Source organism: Dendropsophus ebraccatus, chromosome 5, assembly GCF_027789765.1.
Source record: "Dendropsophus ebraccatus isolate aDenEbr1 chromosome 5, aDenEbr1.pat, whole genome shotgun sequence".
NCBI classification, from domain to species: domain Eukaryota; kingdom Metazoa; phylum Chordata; class Amphibia; order Anura; family Hylidae; genus Dendropsophus; species Dendropsophus ebraccatus.
In genome coordinates, this window is record NC_091458.1 from 63,790,077 (window position 1) to 63,803,935 (window position 13,859).

Sequence of the window (13,859 nt, forward strand, 5' to 3'; positions counted from 1 at the left end):
TTCTTGTATATTTCGTCTCTTCAAGGGAAGAAATATACAAAAATTAGAGCAAACAATGGAAAGCAAGCATAGAAAAAATGCTTAACTCAAGTAGCGAGCACTCGAGCATCTACAGGGGTTGTCCCATCTCCCCACATTCTGCTCGGCCCCCTCTGCGTCCTGCTTCTGCCTTCAGCTCGGAGGTGTGTGTGTGTGTGGGGGGGGGGGGTAGTATGCGGGTGGAGCAAGGACCAAATGTAGTGGTGCTGAGATGAATGTGCTTGGCTCAGCTGTATAAATTCTAACAATACATTATATAGGACTAGTCGCTGTATGCTTTTACCATGAGTTGCTATTTGTCAGCAGGTATTAATAGGGAACAGGGTCTTCAGAAGGACTCACTGTTGTTTTTTATTCTCAGTCACTAGAAGACAAAAAAAGAAGATTCCAGACCATGGAAGGGTACAAGTTGTAAAATCAATGTGAAAGTCGATGTAAAATCCATCTAAAGCTACATTCAAAAGTAGCCATTAGTGCAACTAATGAAACTAATGGGGGACATATATTAGGACTCTAGAAGTGCTGTTTCTGGAAGAACATGGATGTTTTTCTAAGCCTGAATAACCCCTTTAAGATCAGCCACCACAAAGCTGATCCATTGGACATCAGATAGATTGTAGATGCAATAGTGTAATAAATACGCAAGCCAGATGAACATACAGATCACAAATATAATTTAAACAAAAGTAAAATGCTCTAAACGAAAAGAAACAATTTATACTGTACAAATAAAGATTTATATGATGACTGGGCAAAAAAATGTACAATGGCTATTCACATATCTGGTCAGTCCATCTATCATCACTCTCAAACTTTTACAACCATGAACCTGTATTTTTCACTATAAAAGATGGCTTCTAAAAGTCCATGCATTTTCTTTTATACATGTGTGACATAGGTTGCATAAACTATCAAACTATCATAATGAACATGTGCTTATGCTCCTAGTAGGAAAAATCTTTTATATTCAATTTCTTTTCCTTAGAAGAAACCCCTAGTCCTCGGGCAGCAGTAATTTCGCTGTGATTTTTTCTTCCATCATCAGGTTGAGGCCAGGCTGTCTTTCAAATTCAAAAATTCTAAACTATCTTATTCTGCATCTCAGTAACATGACAAGGCTACACAAAGAAGCTGTCATATAATGATTGCATTTCAGCATGTTTAGGTTTAGTCACAAGCTATTTTAACTTCTTGTCTCAATCATTCTCACTTGTTTTATCTCTGTCATTTCAGCTATGGAATATTAAACTTTTACTTTTATTTTATTTTATTTTTTTATATTCATTTATATAGAACCAACACATTCCACAGCCCTGTGGAGAGATTGTACATAGTGTCATAGATATAAAAGAAAATCTGTCACCCTCCGTCTGTCAGCGCTGTTGTATACAACCAAATAAACCTTATGCAGTCTTACCTTTATAAATTGGGTTAATGTCTTGTATTTTGGTAAAAAAAAAAAAAACAACATCTTTATTCGTTGATGAACAGTGTGGAAGAGGAATAGGGTGGAATCTTTTCCTGTTTTTTTCCGTGCATAATCTTTCTCCTCTTTGCACTGATTAGGTTGCAGGGCTTTGTGTAGGTTTGCAGAGCCCTGCCTACATTCTGGGTTGGCGCTTTCATTCTAGGAGCTCGGTGAACACCTTCGCTGATATAGTTCTATCTGTTGCTAGCAGAATGTAGGTGGGGCTCTATGACCTACACAGCACCCTGCAGCATAATCAATATGCTGGTAGGAGGACCAAAGAGGCACTGCAGTCCTAGGATACAGAGATGGCCTTACTCATAGCTGGTCATACATGTACATGTATATTTATGTAATTTTGTACATGTGTAATTAATTTGTGATGTGTGCCCCTCTTTGCCTGGGTAGCCACTCCCAGATAGTTAAAGATTGGCTTCCGGGGCATCTGATACACATATAAGACTTGTAATTTTACATGTATAACCAGCTATGAGTAAGGCCATCTGGCCAAAACCCGTCAGCTAAGCTGTTAAATCTGTATTTTATGTGAAGACCTAAATGAAGTATTTTGGATGGAATCCAGGTTGCTGGCTTTTATTGGTCATATACCTGGTGAAGCTTGCACTGCCGTGCACGGGACGGGTGGATCCTCTTGCGGGTGTGGTGAGCTGAACACTTCTCCTACTACCTTTGTCACTATCCACCTATTTCCTAGGTTATCACTTAGCATGGATGGCACTACTGTACCCAATAGAGTTTCTTTCTTTTGAGTGTAACAGTGTTGCCCACTGTCCACTTTTTCCCCATTTTCCCCATCAGAATTCTGGTTTGTTCCACTAGGTTTCTGGCAGTGAACAGAAGTTTTAGAGGCATATAATGGCAGGAGCAAAAGAGCCTTTGGTCACCCATATAGTGTTAGGCTCACTATGCCCCCATATTGTTCCCTCTATACCCCATATAATAGTTAGGGCCCTCTCTATGCCCCATACAGTAATTAGGCCTCTCTTTGCCTGCATCCATATAGTAGTAAGGCCCCCTCTGTGCCCCATATAGTGTTAGCCAACGTTCTTTGCCCTCATATAGTATTAGATCCTAAAAAATAAATACATTTCCCACATAGCCTATAATTACACCAAACCAATGTATGTATGATTAAAATCATCATAAAAAAATTCTCAGTTTACAGATTCCTCCTTTTATAAAATGATATTTAACTATTAATTATCACATGCACAAGGAAAATGGCACATTATGGCCTAGGTCATGGACAGAGCCAATCCCCTACTCCTGACACATAGGCAACCCCAACCACCATATGAGGAACTATGAAGGATGTCATAGATCGATCCCATCTCATATGGAAGAAACTAATGGAGATGTCTTAATTATGTGTGCATCTGGGAGTAACTTATATAATTGGATATGCCTAGAATAAAATAAAAAAAAAAACAACACAATACAAATACCAAAAGCTGAGCTGTACATACATATAAGTTGACATAAATAGATGTACTGTGAAAACAAAGTACACATTGTGAAACAAATGTGAAGACAAAACGTGTAAGAAAGTGCCAGTGCAAATGAAAGTGCGAAACCAAAGTGATGAAATTGCATATAAAATTTAACAACAATAAATTCATGAAACAAAATAGCAGGAAAAACAAATAAATAACAAAATGGAAAGCAGCAGGTGACACGAATCTGAAATCCCCTATTCGTATACTCAGGAGGTGACATAGTTTAGCCAGCCAATCGCAGTTAGAGTCTTTTTTTAAAGTCCTGCCTATTCCTAGTGCCTGTCCCTCCCCCTGCATGTTTATTGGCTGGCAAACTTTTACTGTGTTATCGTTCAAATATTCGACCGCAATCAAATATCGCGAATAGCGTTTCAATTGAATACTATTTGCTATTCAGTAGTTATAAGGCTTGCTTTTTGTACGCCAGACATACCACTGGTCAATATGTCCAAACAGTTCAGTGGTGTGTAGTCTAAAGTCCACCCTGTCTTTTTATGTGCCAATAATTTCCTCCAATTGCCACCCCTTGATCCAAAATAAATATACTCTATGCACTTAGCCTTAGTTAGGACTCATCACTGTTACTGTATTTACCAACTTAAAGTTGCAAAGCATTGTATTTACCAACTTAAAGTTGCAAAGCATAGTTTGTGCCAACATATGGTATTAGACCCATCTATATCCCCATATAGTAATTAGGCCCCTTTGTTGCTGCATCCATATAGTAGTAAGGCCACCTCTGTGCCCCCATTTAATGTTAGTTTTTTTGTGCTTTATTTAGTATTAGGCCCCCTTTGTGCCCCCATATAGTATTAGGTAAATCTGCGTACAGCCCCCATATGATATTAGGTCCCCTCTACACAGCCCACATATAGTATTAGAACCCACTGTGCAGCCCCCATACAGTATAAGGCCCCTCTGTGCAGCCTCCATATAATATTAGGCCCCCTCTGTGCCACAATATAGTATTAAAGGGGTATTACCAAGAGCTAAAAAAAATGCTCCCAAACCTAGCTGGTCTTACTCACCAAGTTCCTCAGAGTATTTTGAGCCATCTCCTGTCTTTCTGCCGTTTCTGTGTTACACATTTTCCTAAAAGATGGTCTATATCCAAGATAGCACTGGCCAGAAAACTACATTTCCCATCATGCAGTGCTTCTCCCTGACTGGTCCCTTGGCTTACCCATACCCTTTGCTTTCTTTCCTGCTCATTGCACAATAAACAAAAGAGTTTTTTTCTACTGATGTGCTTCACATCACCCCAGTATGTATTCCATTATGTGTAGGCTCCCACTCCCCAGGAGCTTAGCTGATCCCAACATGATGTAGCAGAGCAGATAGGCTGATGTAGCAGAGCAGATGTGCTGATGTAGCAGAGCTAATGGGCTGATGTAGCAGAGCAGATGTGCTGATGTAGTAGAGCTGATGCATCAGAGCTGATGTACACCCGCGCACAAGCTGGCCGCTGGCAGCATGTCCACAGCCCTTAAGGCGGGCATACACATAAAGAAATCCACACAGCAATGCCCTCTACACCCCACCCACCCCCTGCTCAGCCGCTGGCATTACCAATGAGATAACCTAATATAAATTTAGAAAGAGGTTATACAAAAAAAACAAATTGATTATATCAGGGTTATTTCTGCAATCCACTATTACTGCCTACTACTACTACCACCATGATTGAATTGTTGAGGCTCCAATAGGTAGCATGATAGGTAGGACTGTCATCCGTCTTGTAACCTCCTAGATGCCACAATCCCTACAGACCATAAGGAAAGAGTTAAAGTGGTACTGTGACACCCCCCCCCCCCCCCTTTACTTTTGCTTTAAAGTGCTGCAACATATGTTGGTACGATTATAATTCTACAAATAGTGGCAAAAATCACTTCTACTACAAATACCAAATTCAATGTATCAATTTACTTGTAGGAGATGTTAATTGTATATTCTCATTCATAGCATTATTAGCAAACCAAGCCTTCCATTTACATTTTCCTAAAAAAACTTAATACAGGGAAATCGATAGAATAAAGGGCTTATCCATTTCAGTTGTGCTTAGATTTGGACTATTGAGTGGAATTAATTTACCATTTACAATATGACAATGTAGTTCTTTAGTGAAAACAAGTTAATTTCAATTCAAAATGCACAATGAGGCACAGATTGTCAGGCAGAGAAGATTTAATGTTATCATTTCAGACTTTAATCACTACATTTACCTGCAATTATCATTTACAAGGGATTCTTACATTTCTCCAGCAGTGCATGAGCATTCAGAAGAAGGGTTACTGATGCATAGGTTTTTGTAAATATGTCTGATTTGCTTTTATCCTGAATACATGCTTCATTTATAATTCCTGGGATAATATTCACAATTATTTTGGTTAAGAGAACTTTACCTGAACGCTTTATTACCAAGGGGAACTGCTGGATGTACTCTACAGTAATCCTGATGCTTTGTGATTATTTCATCGCTACAGAAAGAGTTTGGCAGGAATAGAGTTCTTGTAATAAATTATTTGTAGGGAAAGAGTCAGATGCATTTATGAATGAGCAAATGTGATGTAGGGTAAAAGTATTAATCTACCAAATATGACGGTGTCTCTGGTGCATTGTTCTTCACAATAGGTTTATACAAATACAGAATTTACAATAGCACTCAACATAGTAAAAGGCTTTTCACCCAATGATTCTATTATAACATGCATATTATATTAACAAACATGGTGGGGAGTCATCCATCTAGTCGGTTCATATCCTGGTTAAAAAGAAAAGTCTGACTCTTTCCTTAAGGGTACGTTCACACTTACCGGATCCGCAGCAGATTTTATTTAAATAACTGAACACAGCATCAAATCTGCACCATCAAATCTGCTGCAGATCTGCTGCAGATCCTGTGGGTGTGAAGGAACCCTAACAGTAAAAGAAGCTCCCGGCACTCACCTATCTTCTGCAAAATGATTTATTACAAAATGTGAATAAGTCCATATATAAACAGACAGACTATCTGTCTGTCTATGTATGGACTTATTCACATTTTGTAATAAATCATTTTGCAGAAGATAAGTGAGTGCCAGGGGCTTCTTTTACTGTTGACTGTGCTATTTCCCTGTTTTGCATCACTCTTTCTTTAAAGGATGTGTTCACATGATCATGTGCAGTTGCAGTTTTTAAAGCCAAAGCTAGGAATGGATAGAAAGAACAGGGTACAATATTAAATTGGATGTCCATGAATCCTTTTTTTTTTTCTTTTACAGATGCTTGGAGGTGTAGTAAAAAAAAAAAAAACTCAGTGATTGGCTGGGTGAATCAGTTCCTGTGAGGATGATACATCATCAGGAACCAGGAAGAAGCCCACAGGACCAGAGACTTGGAGCACAAACACTGCAGCTGCACAGAATCAGGGGAGGTAAGCATATCTTCTTTTTTTAATTTTACAACACTCCCAAGCATCTGTAAAAAAAATGATCCCAAGACAAACTCTTTAAAATGTGCCCTCTTTTTACCATCCAGTTCTAGCTTTGTTTTTAATAATCACAACTAAAAACATGACCATGTGAACATGCCCTAATAGTTTCTAGAAAGTGATGGCATAAAGCCCCATTAACCAGTGACGAGGTAGTGATACTGGAGACACAAACAAATGCTGTATGTATGGTATAGTTCCTTATCTAGGCTTCTAGCAATACAATAGAGCTGGAACTTTCCCATATATGTTTAGGAAATGTTTATGTAATGAAAACATATCTATATCATTAAAATGAAAGTCTGTCTGTCTGTCTGTCTGTCTTCTATAGACTTCCAAACGCCTGAAGGTCCTGTCCCCGCCAGATGTACAGGAGGGGGAGGGGGGAGAGCGCCCCATAGAGATGAATGGGAGAATCTCCACACTGCACACACAGGTGATATAATTAGCTGCAGATGCCCAGCAGTAAATGGCAGTTGGGAGTCTTAGCAACCAATAGGATTACTACTTTCATTTTCATAGGGAGCTGGAATCTGATTGGCTGCTAGGGCAAGCTGCCTCACAACAGATCCACAGAAATAAATACAGTAAGGGTACCTTCACACCTACCAGATCAGCAGCCGATTTCACGCTGCAAATTCACAGCGAAATCCCCTGCGGATCCAGTGTCATTCAACCCTATGACACTACATACTCGCAGCGAGATTGACATCCCGCTGCGAGTATGTAAATTAACCCCCTTGGCAGCCAGAGCGTAACTTACACTGACAGAGGCACCCATCATCTCGCCCACACAGACCGCTGTTAGATGGTGCAGGCTCCCCTCCAGTGTGTTCAGCACTGTGCTGCTGCTGGGCACAGCTCTCTCCTCACGGCTCTGTATGCTGCACAAACCGCTCCAGCTTGCTTCGGGGGGGACGTCGAGAGCCGTGAGGAGAGAGCCGTGGCCAGCAACAGCACAGCGCTGTACACACTGGAGGGGAGCCTAGGGTTGAATGTCACTGGATCCGCAGTGGATTTCGTTGCAAATTCACAGTGTAAAATCCACTGCGAATCCGGTAGGTGTGAAGGCACCCTAACAGTGTACGGTGTGTATACAGTGTATACAGTAAGGTGCTTACCTACCTGGTGGTGGTGTTGGGGAATGTATACAGTAAGGGGGTGTTAGGGAATGTATACAGCATGGGGGCTACCTTGGGGGGGGTATACAGCATGGGGGGCTACCCGAAGGGGGGAGTGTACACAGCATGGGGGCTACCTGCAGAGGGGAGTTTGTACAGCATGGGGGCTACCTGAAGGGGGGAGGGTATAAAGTATGCGGGCTATCTGCAAGGGGGGCAGTGTATAGAGTATGGGGGCTACCTGCAGGGGGGAATGTATACAGTATGGGGCTACCTGCAGGGGGGAGTGTATACAGTATGAGGACAACCTGCAAGAAGGGGGGGGGAGTGTATACAGTATGGGGATTACCTGCAAGGGGGGGTATAGAGTATGGGGGCTACCTGCAAGTGGGGGGAGTGTATAGAGTATGGGGGCTACCCGCAGGGGTGGAGGGGGTGTATACAGTATGGGGGCTACCTGCAGGGGGAAGTGTATACAATATGTAGGCTACCTGCAGGGAGGGAGTGTATACAGTATTAGAAACTTTGAAACCTCTTCTGTATTGTATAGGAGTACCTGCAAGGGGGGGGGGGGGAGTGTATACAGTATTAGAAACTTTGAAACCTCTTCTGTATTGTCCTCACCAAGAATGAAAGGTAGTGCCTAAGAGGGCCAGATTATGATGATGCAGGATTGTGTATGCACTTATTATTATAAGCTGCAGATTTTTTGCATACACACCTTACTTATGGTCTGCAGTCAGCGGAGGGACCCCAAAAGTACACACTTCAGGTATACAGGACCCCAAAACTATACACTACAGGTATACATGACCTCCACCAAATATACACTACAGGTATACAGGACCTCCACTAACAATATCAATGTTGTATATACCCAGGCTCAGCATAACACTACCAATGTTGTACATAACCAGGCTGTATACTGTATAACACTGCCAATGTTGCATATAACCAGGCTGTATATTACACTGCCAATGTTGCATTTAACCAGGCTGTATATAACACTGACAATCTTTGTATATAACCAGGCTCTATATAAAACTGCCAATGTTGTATATAACCAGGCTCTGTATACAGTCTGATCACATGACATCTCAGTTTGGCTATTAGATATTTAGGATGTTTAAAGTTTTTAGTTTATTTCTAATGTGCATGAGCTACAATTTACACAAACAATGCAGAATTGTCGGGGTATATAGCGTATAAAGGGATATATGGGGCTCCTGGCGATTTCCACAAAAAAAACAAGGGCATAGATTTGCCTCCTGGGCGACCTTGGAACATATCTAATTAACACACTGACCCTTTATACCCGGGCAGCGCCGGGTACATTTTCCAGTATATATATATATATATATATATATCCATCACTATGATCTCACTAGTGCTTTCACTGTACCCACAAAATAGCAGCAACAGTCTAAAAAGGTAGAGACTCCTTTACTACAGCAATTAAAATAAAAATGGCTGGGGACCTGTCTGATAGCCCTACTAGGTGGCAGTATAAATTAGTATACAAAGACACAAGACACAAGACACTGGTAAAGGTAAAATATTGTTTATAAGGTTCTGTTCATACGGAATAGAAAAGTAACCACAGCTCACCACTTAAACTGGAAGCCACCTGTGCTCGGATCCGCTGTGTGGCAAAGGTAGCCCAGATCAACACCGGTAAGAGAAAGATGTCCAGCAGCTTGGTGGTATTCCAATTAAACAGCATCTTTATTTGTATAAAAGAGCAAATTCTATAGTCCACAAGTCTATAACCAGGGCCGCCATCAGGAATTTCGGGGCCCCATACAACCAAAGTGTCTGGGCCCCCCACATTAATAAAAAAAAAAAAAAAAAAATTGTGTGTTCGACCCACGCCTTGCTGGGAGGTATAATTTGGTTCAGATCAATTCTAGAGAACTGGCTCATATACCCCATTTTCCCCAGTGGCTTAAAATGTAACCTCTGGTATACAGTTATAAAATTATAGAAATTAAATGTGAACAAGGTGCAATTCAAATAGACACTTACTTGTATAGCTGCCTCTTGTGCTCTGTATGCAGTGCATTATATTCACCCCTGCAACGTACAATTTATAGCGCGTCTACAAGCCCAGCGGGGCTCATTATGATAGAGACTAAAACTTATACAAGAGTGGGGTAGGGGTTCCCCTGTATTCAGAATGCTGGTGAGTACCAGGCAATGCCCCGTTTGGGGTTATTGAATTTCGAGGGTCTGGGGGGCTGTGTGATTTGTATATGTTCACCAATATCCCCCCCCGGTATGCTCACTAACATAGAATATGTTGATAAGGCTAATAGAATGAGGCTGTTCCATGTTAGTGAGCATGTACAAATCACCCCCCCCCCAGGCAGACTAGTTTAGCTCACCCAAGCCAGTGATAGCGAATACATGGCGGTGAGAACGCTTTCTAGGAGATCCTGTTTGTGCAGCAGAGGTGTCTTTATCCTGCTCTGCATAGACCCCCGAAATTCAATAATCCCAGATGGGGCATTGCCTAGCACTCAACAGCATTCTGAATACAGGGGAACCCCTACCCCACTCTTGTATAAGTTTTAGTCTCCATCATAATGAGCCCCGCTGGGCTTGTAGACACGCTATAAATTGTACGTTGCAAGGGTGAATATAATGCACTGCATACAGAGCACAAGAGGCAGCTATACAAGTAAGTGTCTATTTGAATTGCACCTTGTTCACATTTAGGTTCTACAATTCTATAACTGTATAACAGAGGTTACATTTTAAGCCACTGGGGAAAATGGGATATATGAGCCAGTTCTCTAGAATTGATCTCACACACAGACACCAGCACACATGTATACAGACACCAGCACACATGTATACAGACATACAGACACCAGCACACCAGGGCACGATGAAGTTTGAACTTCTGCAACCTGGAGAAATCACCTGATATCACCTGCAGTCCTATGTAACACCACATAACACAGTGGTATCTCTGAATACAGATAATGTAGTAGTCACCTGCAGTCCTATGTAACACCACAGATAACACAGTGATATCTCTGAGTATAGATCATGTAGTAGATGTCACCTGCAGTCCTATGTAACAGCACAGATAACACAGTGATATCCCTCTGAGTACAGATAATGTAGATGTCACCTGCAGTCCTATGTAACACCACAGATAACACAGTGATATCTCTGAGTACAGATAATGTAGTAGTCACCTGCAGTCCTATGTAACACCACAGATAACACAGTGATATCTCTGAGTACAGATAATGTAGTAGCTGGCACCTGCAGTCCTATGTAACACCACAGATAACACAGTGATATCTCTGAGTACAGATAATGTAGTAGTCACCTGCAGTCCTATGTAACACAACAGATAACACAGTGATATCTCTGAGTACAGATAATGTAGTAGCTGTCACCTCGGGGCGCCCCTACTAAATGATGTTCTACAAAATAAGAAAAGTGTCATACAGGGACTCACAGGTGACGTCTTCTTTGATCTGAGGCGTTACTTTCCCTTTTCCTCTCCATCCGGCCCAGACCTCCATGATGATTCCTTCCAGATATGTTTCATCCCCTTAGAACCTGCGAGACAAACAATTTAGGCTCCGCACATTTCTAGCAACTTCCTTCCCTTTCTCCCCCCTGTAGGCTCCCAAAGTAACTGAGCTGTGTGGGATGCCCCCTGTATGTAGGATTCCCAGCTGTGCCCCCATGAGCTAATAATGCCCCTAGAGGTGGCCCCCATGAACTAATAATGCCCCCAGAGGTACCCCCATGCACTAATAATGCCCCCGGAGATGCCCCCATGAGTTAATAATGCCCCCAGAGGTGCCCCCATGAACTAATAATGCCCCCAGAGGTGCCCCCATATACTAATAATGCCCCCAGAGGTGCCCCCATATACTAATAATGCCCCCAGAGGTGCCCCCATGAGCTAATAATGCCCCCAGAGGTGCCCCCATATACTAATAATGCCCCCAGAGGTGCCCCCATATACTAATAATGCCCCCAGAGGTGCCCCCATATACTAATAATGCCCCCAGAGGTGCCCCCATACACTAATAATGCCCCCAGAGGTGCCCCCATGAACTAATAATGCCCCCAGAGGTGCCCCCATATACTAATAATGCCCCCAGAGGTGCCCCCATACACTAATAATGCCCCCAGAGGTGCCCCCATGAACTAATAATGCCCCCAGAGGTGCCCCCATATACTAATAATGCCCCCAGAGGTGCCCTCATGAACTAATAATGCCCCCAGAGGTGCCCCCCATATACTAATAATGCCCCCAGAGGTGCCCCCCATATACTAAAAATGCCCCCAGAGGTGCCCCCATATACTAATAATGCCCCCAGAGGTGCCCCCATATACTAATAATGCCGCCAGAGGTGCCCCCATACACTAATAATGCCCCCAGAGGTGCCCCCATACACTAATAATGCCCCCAGAGGTGCCCCCATACACTAATAATGCCCCCAGAGGTGCCCCCATAAGCTAATAATGCCCCCAGAGGTGCCCCCATACACTAATAATGCCCCCAGAGGTGCCCCCCATATACTAATAATGCCCCCAGAGGTGCCCCCATACACTAATAATGCCCCCAGAGGTGCCCCCATATACTAATAATGCCCCCAGAGGTGCCCCCATACACTAATAACGCCCCCAGAGGTGCCCCTAAAAAAAAAAAACATCCTACTCACCTAATCCGCGCTGTGCAGGCAGCAGCTCTTCCTCCTCCTCTTCGGGCTCCATCTTGCGAGCCGCAGGGACGGGACTTCCGGCAGACGTGATGACGTCACATCATCACGCCTGCCGGAGGGGCACATGATCACGGCCCAGCCTCCCATAGGCTGCTGGTATGAAGTGCCGGCAGCCTATGGGAGAGAATACAGGAGGAGGACGCTGACAGGTCCTTCTCCTGTATTCTGATCGCTTTAATGTTCCGCCCGCTGTGCGGGCGGAACATTAAAGCGATCAGTGCATCCCGAGAAGCTGCGTGGCCGCAGCTTTTCGGGATGCTCAAAAACAGGTGGCAAGGGGGGCCGTGCGGGCCCCCCTAGCGTAGCGGTCGGGGGGCGGCGGCCGGCGGGCCCGCCGGGCCCCCCCCCCCCGTGTCTCTTAGGGTCCGGGCCCCATACGGCAGTACCACTTGTACTGCCCTATCGGCGGCCCTGTCTATAACCAACACATTTCAGGCACGTAGACTCTTAATCATGGCAGGTAGGATATTGTTTAAAAACCTTTGAGACAAGGTCACATGATTCACTACTGTTCCTATTTTTTTAAACAGTTCACAATATCATACCTGTATGCCATGATTAACCGCCTGCGTGCCTGATATGTCTTGGTTATAGACTTGTGGACTATGGAGTGTGCTTTTTTTTGTACATATAAAGACGTTGTTTGATTGAAATACCGCAGAGTTGCTGGAAATCTTTCTCTTACCGGTTCTGTTCATACTGGGTTGAAACCCACCACTGGAGGCATATGTTATAAGGATTTCCTAATTTATATCTCACACAGAAGGCTCTGGCATATGTTCACTATAAGCATTCATTCGCATATGTAAAATGCCTCTGCTTTAAATAGCATTTTTAGGGTGCCTTCACACCTACCGACTCGCAGCGTTAATAACGCTGCGAGCGGGCTAGGTCCTGGCAGATCACTGTCAGTACATACACGCAGCCGTCTGAACAACCGCTGCGTGTATGTAAATCTGCCGGCCGCTTAACCCTTTCTGATGCCGGCCGCCTCGCGCTCCGCTCTGCATACATTACCTGTCCGCGCTCCATGGGGTCCCGGCGTACTGCTCTCCCGCCCGGCCAATCAGTGGCTGTGGCAGGGAAACACACTGATTGGACGGGCACGAGAGCAGGACGCCGGGACCCCGTGGAGCGAAGAGGTAATGTATACAGAGTGGAGGGGGAGACGGCTGGCCGGCATCAGAAGGGGTTAAGTGGCCGGCAGATTTACATACACGCAGCGGTCGTTCAGACGGCTGCGTGTATGTACTGACAGTGATCTGCCAGGACCTAGCCGACTCGCAGCGTTATTAACGCTGCGAGTCGGTAGGTGTGAAGGCACCCTTAGGGTGCGTTCACTTGTACAGGATCCTCAGCAGATTTGATGGCCGACATTAGGTTTGCTTTGAATCTCCAACTTCAAATCTGCGCCATCAAATGTGCTGCAGACCCTGCACGTGTGAAAACACCCTTAATAAGATCCCTATATTAATAGGACTCTGGACC

At 43.7% G+C, this 13,859-nt stretch overlaps 1 long non-coding RNA gene across 1 annotated transcript in view; it reads right to left on the reverse strand.

Annotated features, from left to right (window-relative positions):
• Window positions 1-322: 322 nt before the first annotated feature.
• Window positions 323-13,859, reverse strand: part of LOC138792686 (uncharacterized) — a 63,661-nt gene continuing 50,124 nt past the window's right edge. Inside the window, exon 3 of the long non-coding RNA XR_011363174.1 lies at window positions 323-403. This is a non-coding gene — a long non-coding RNA (uncharacterized lncRNA). The remainder of the gene's footprint in view (window positions 404-13,859) is intronic.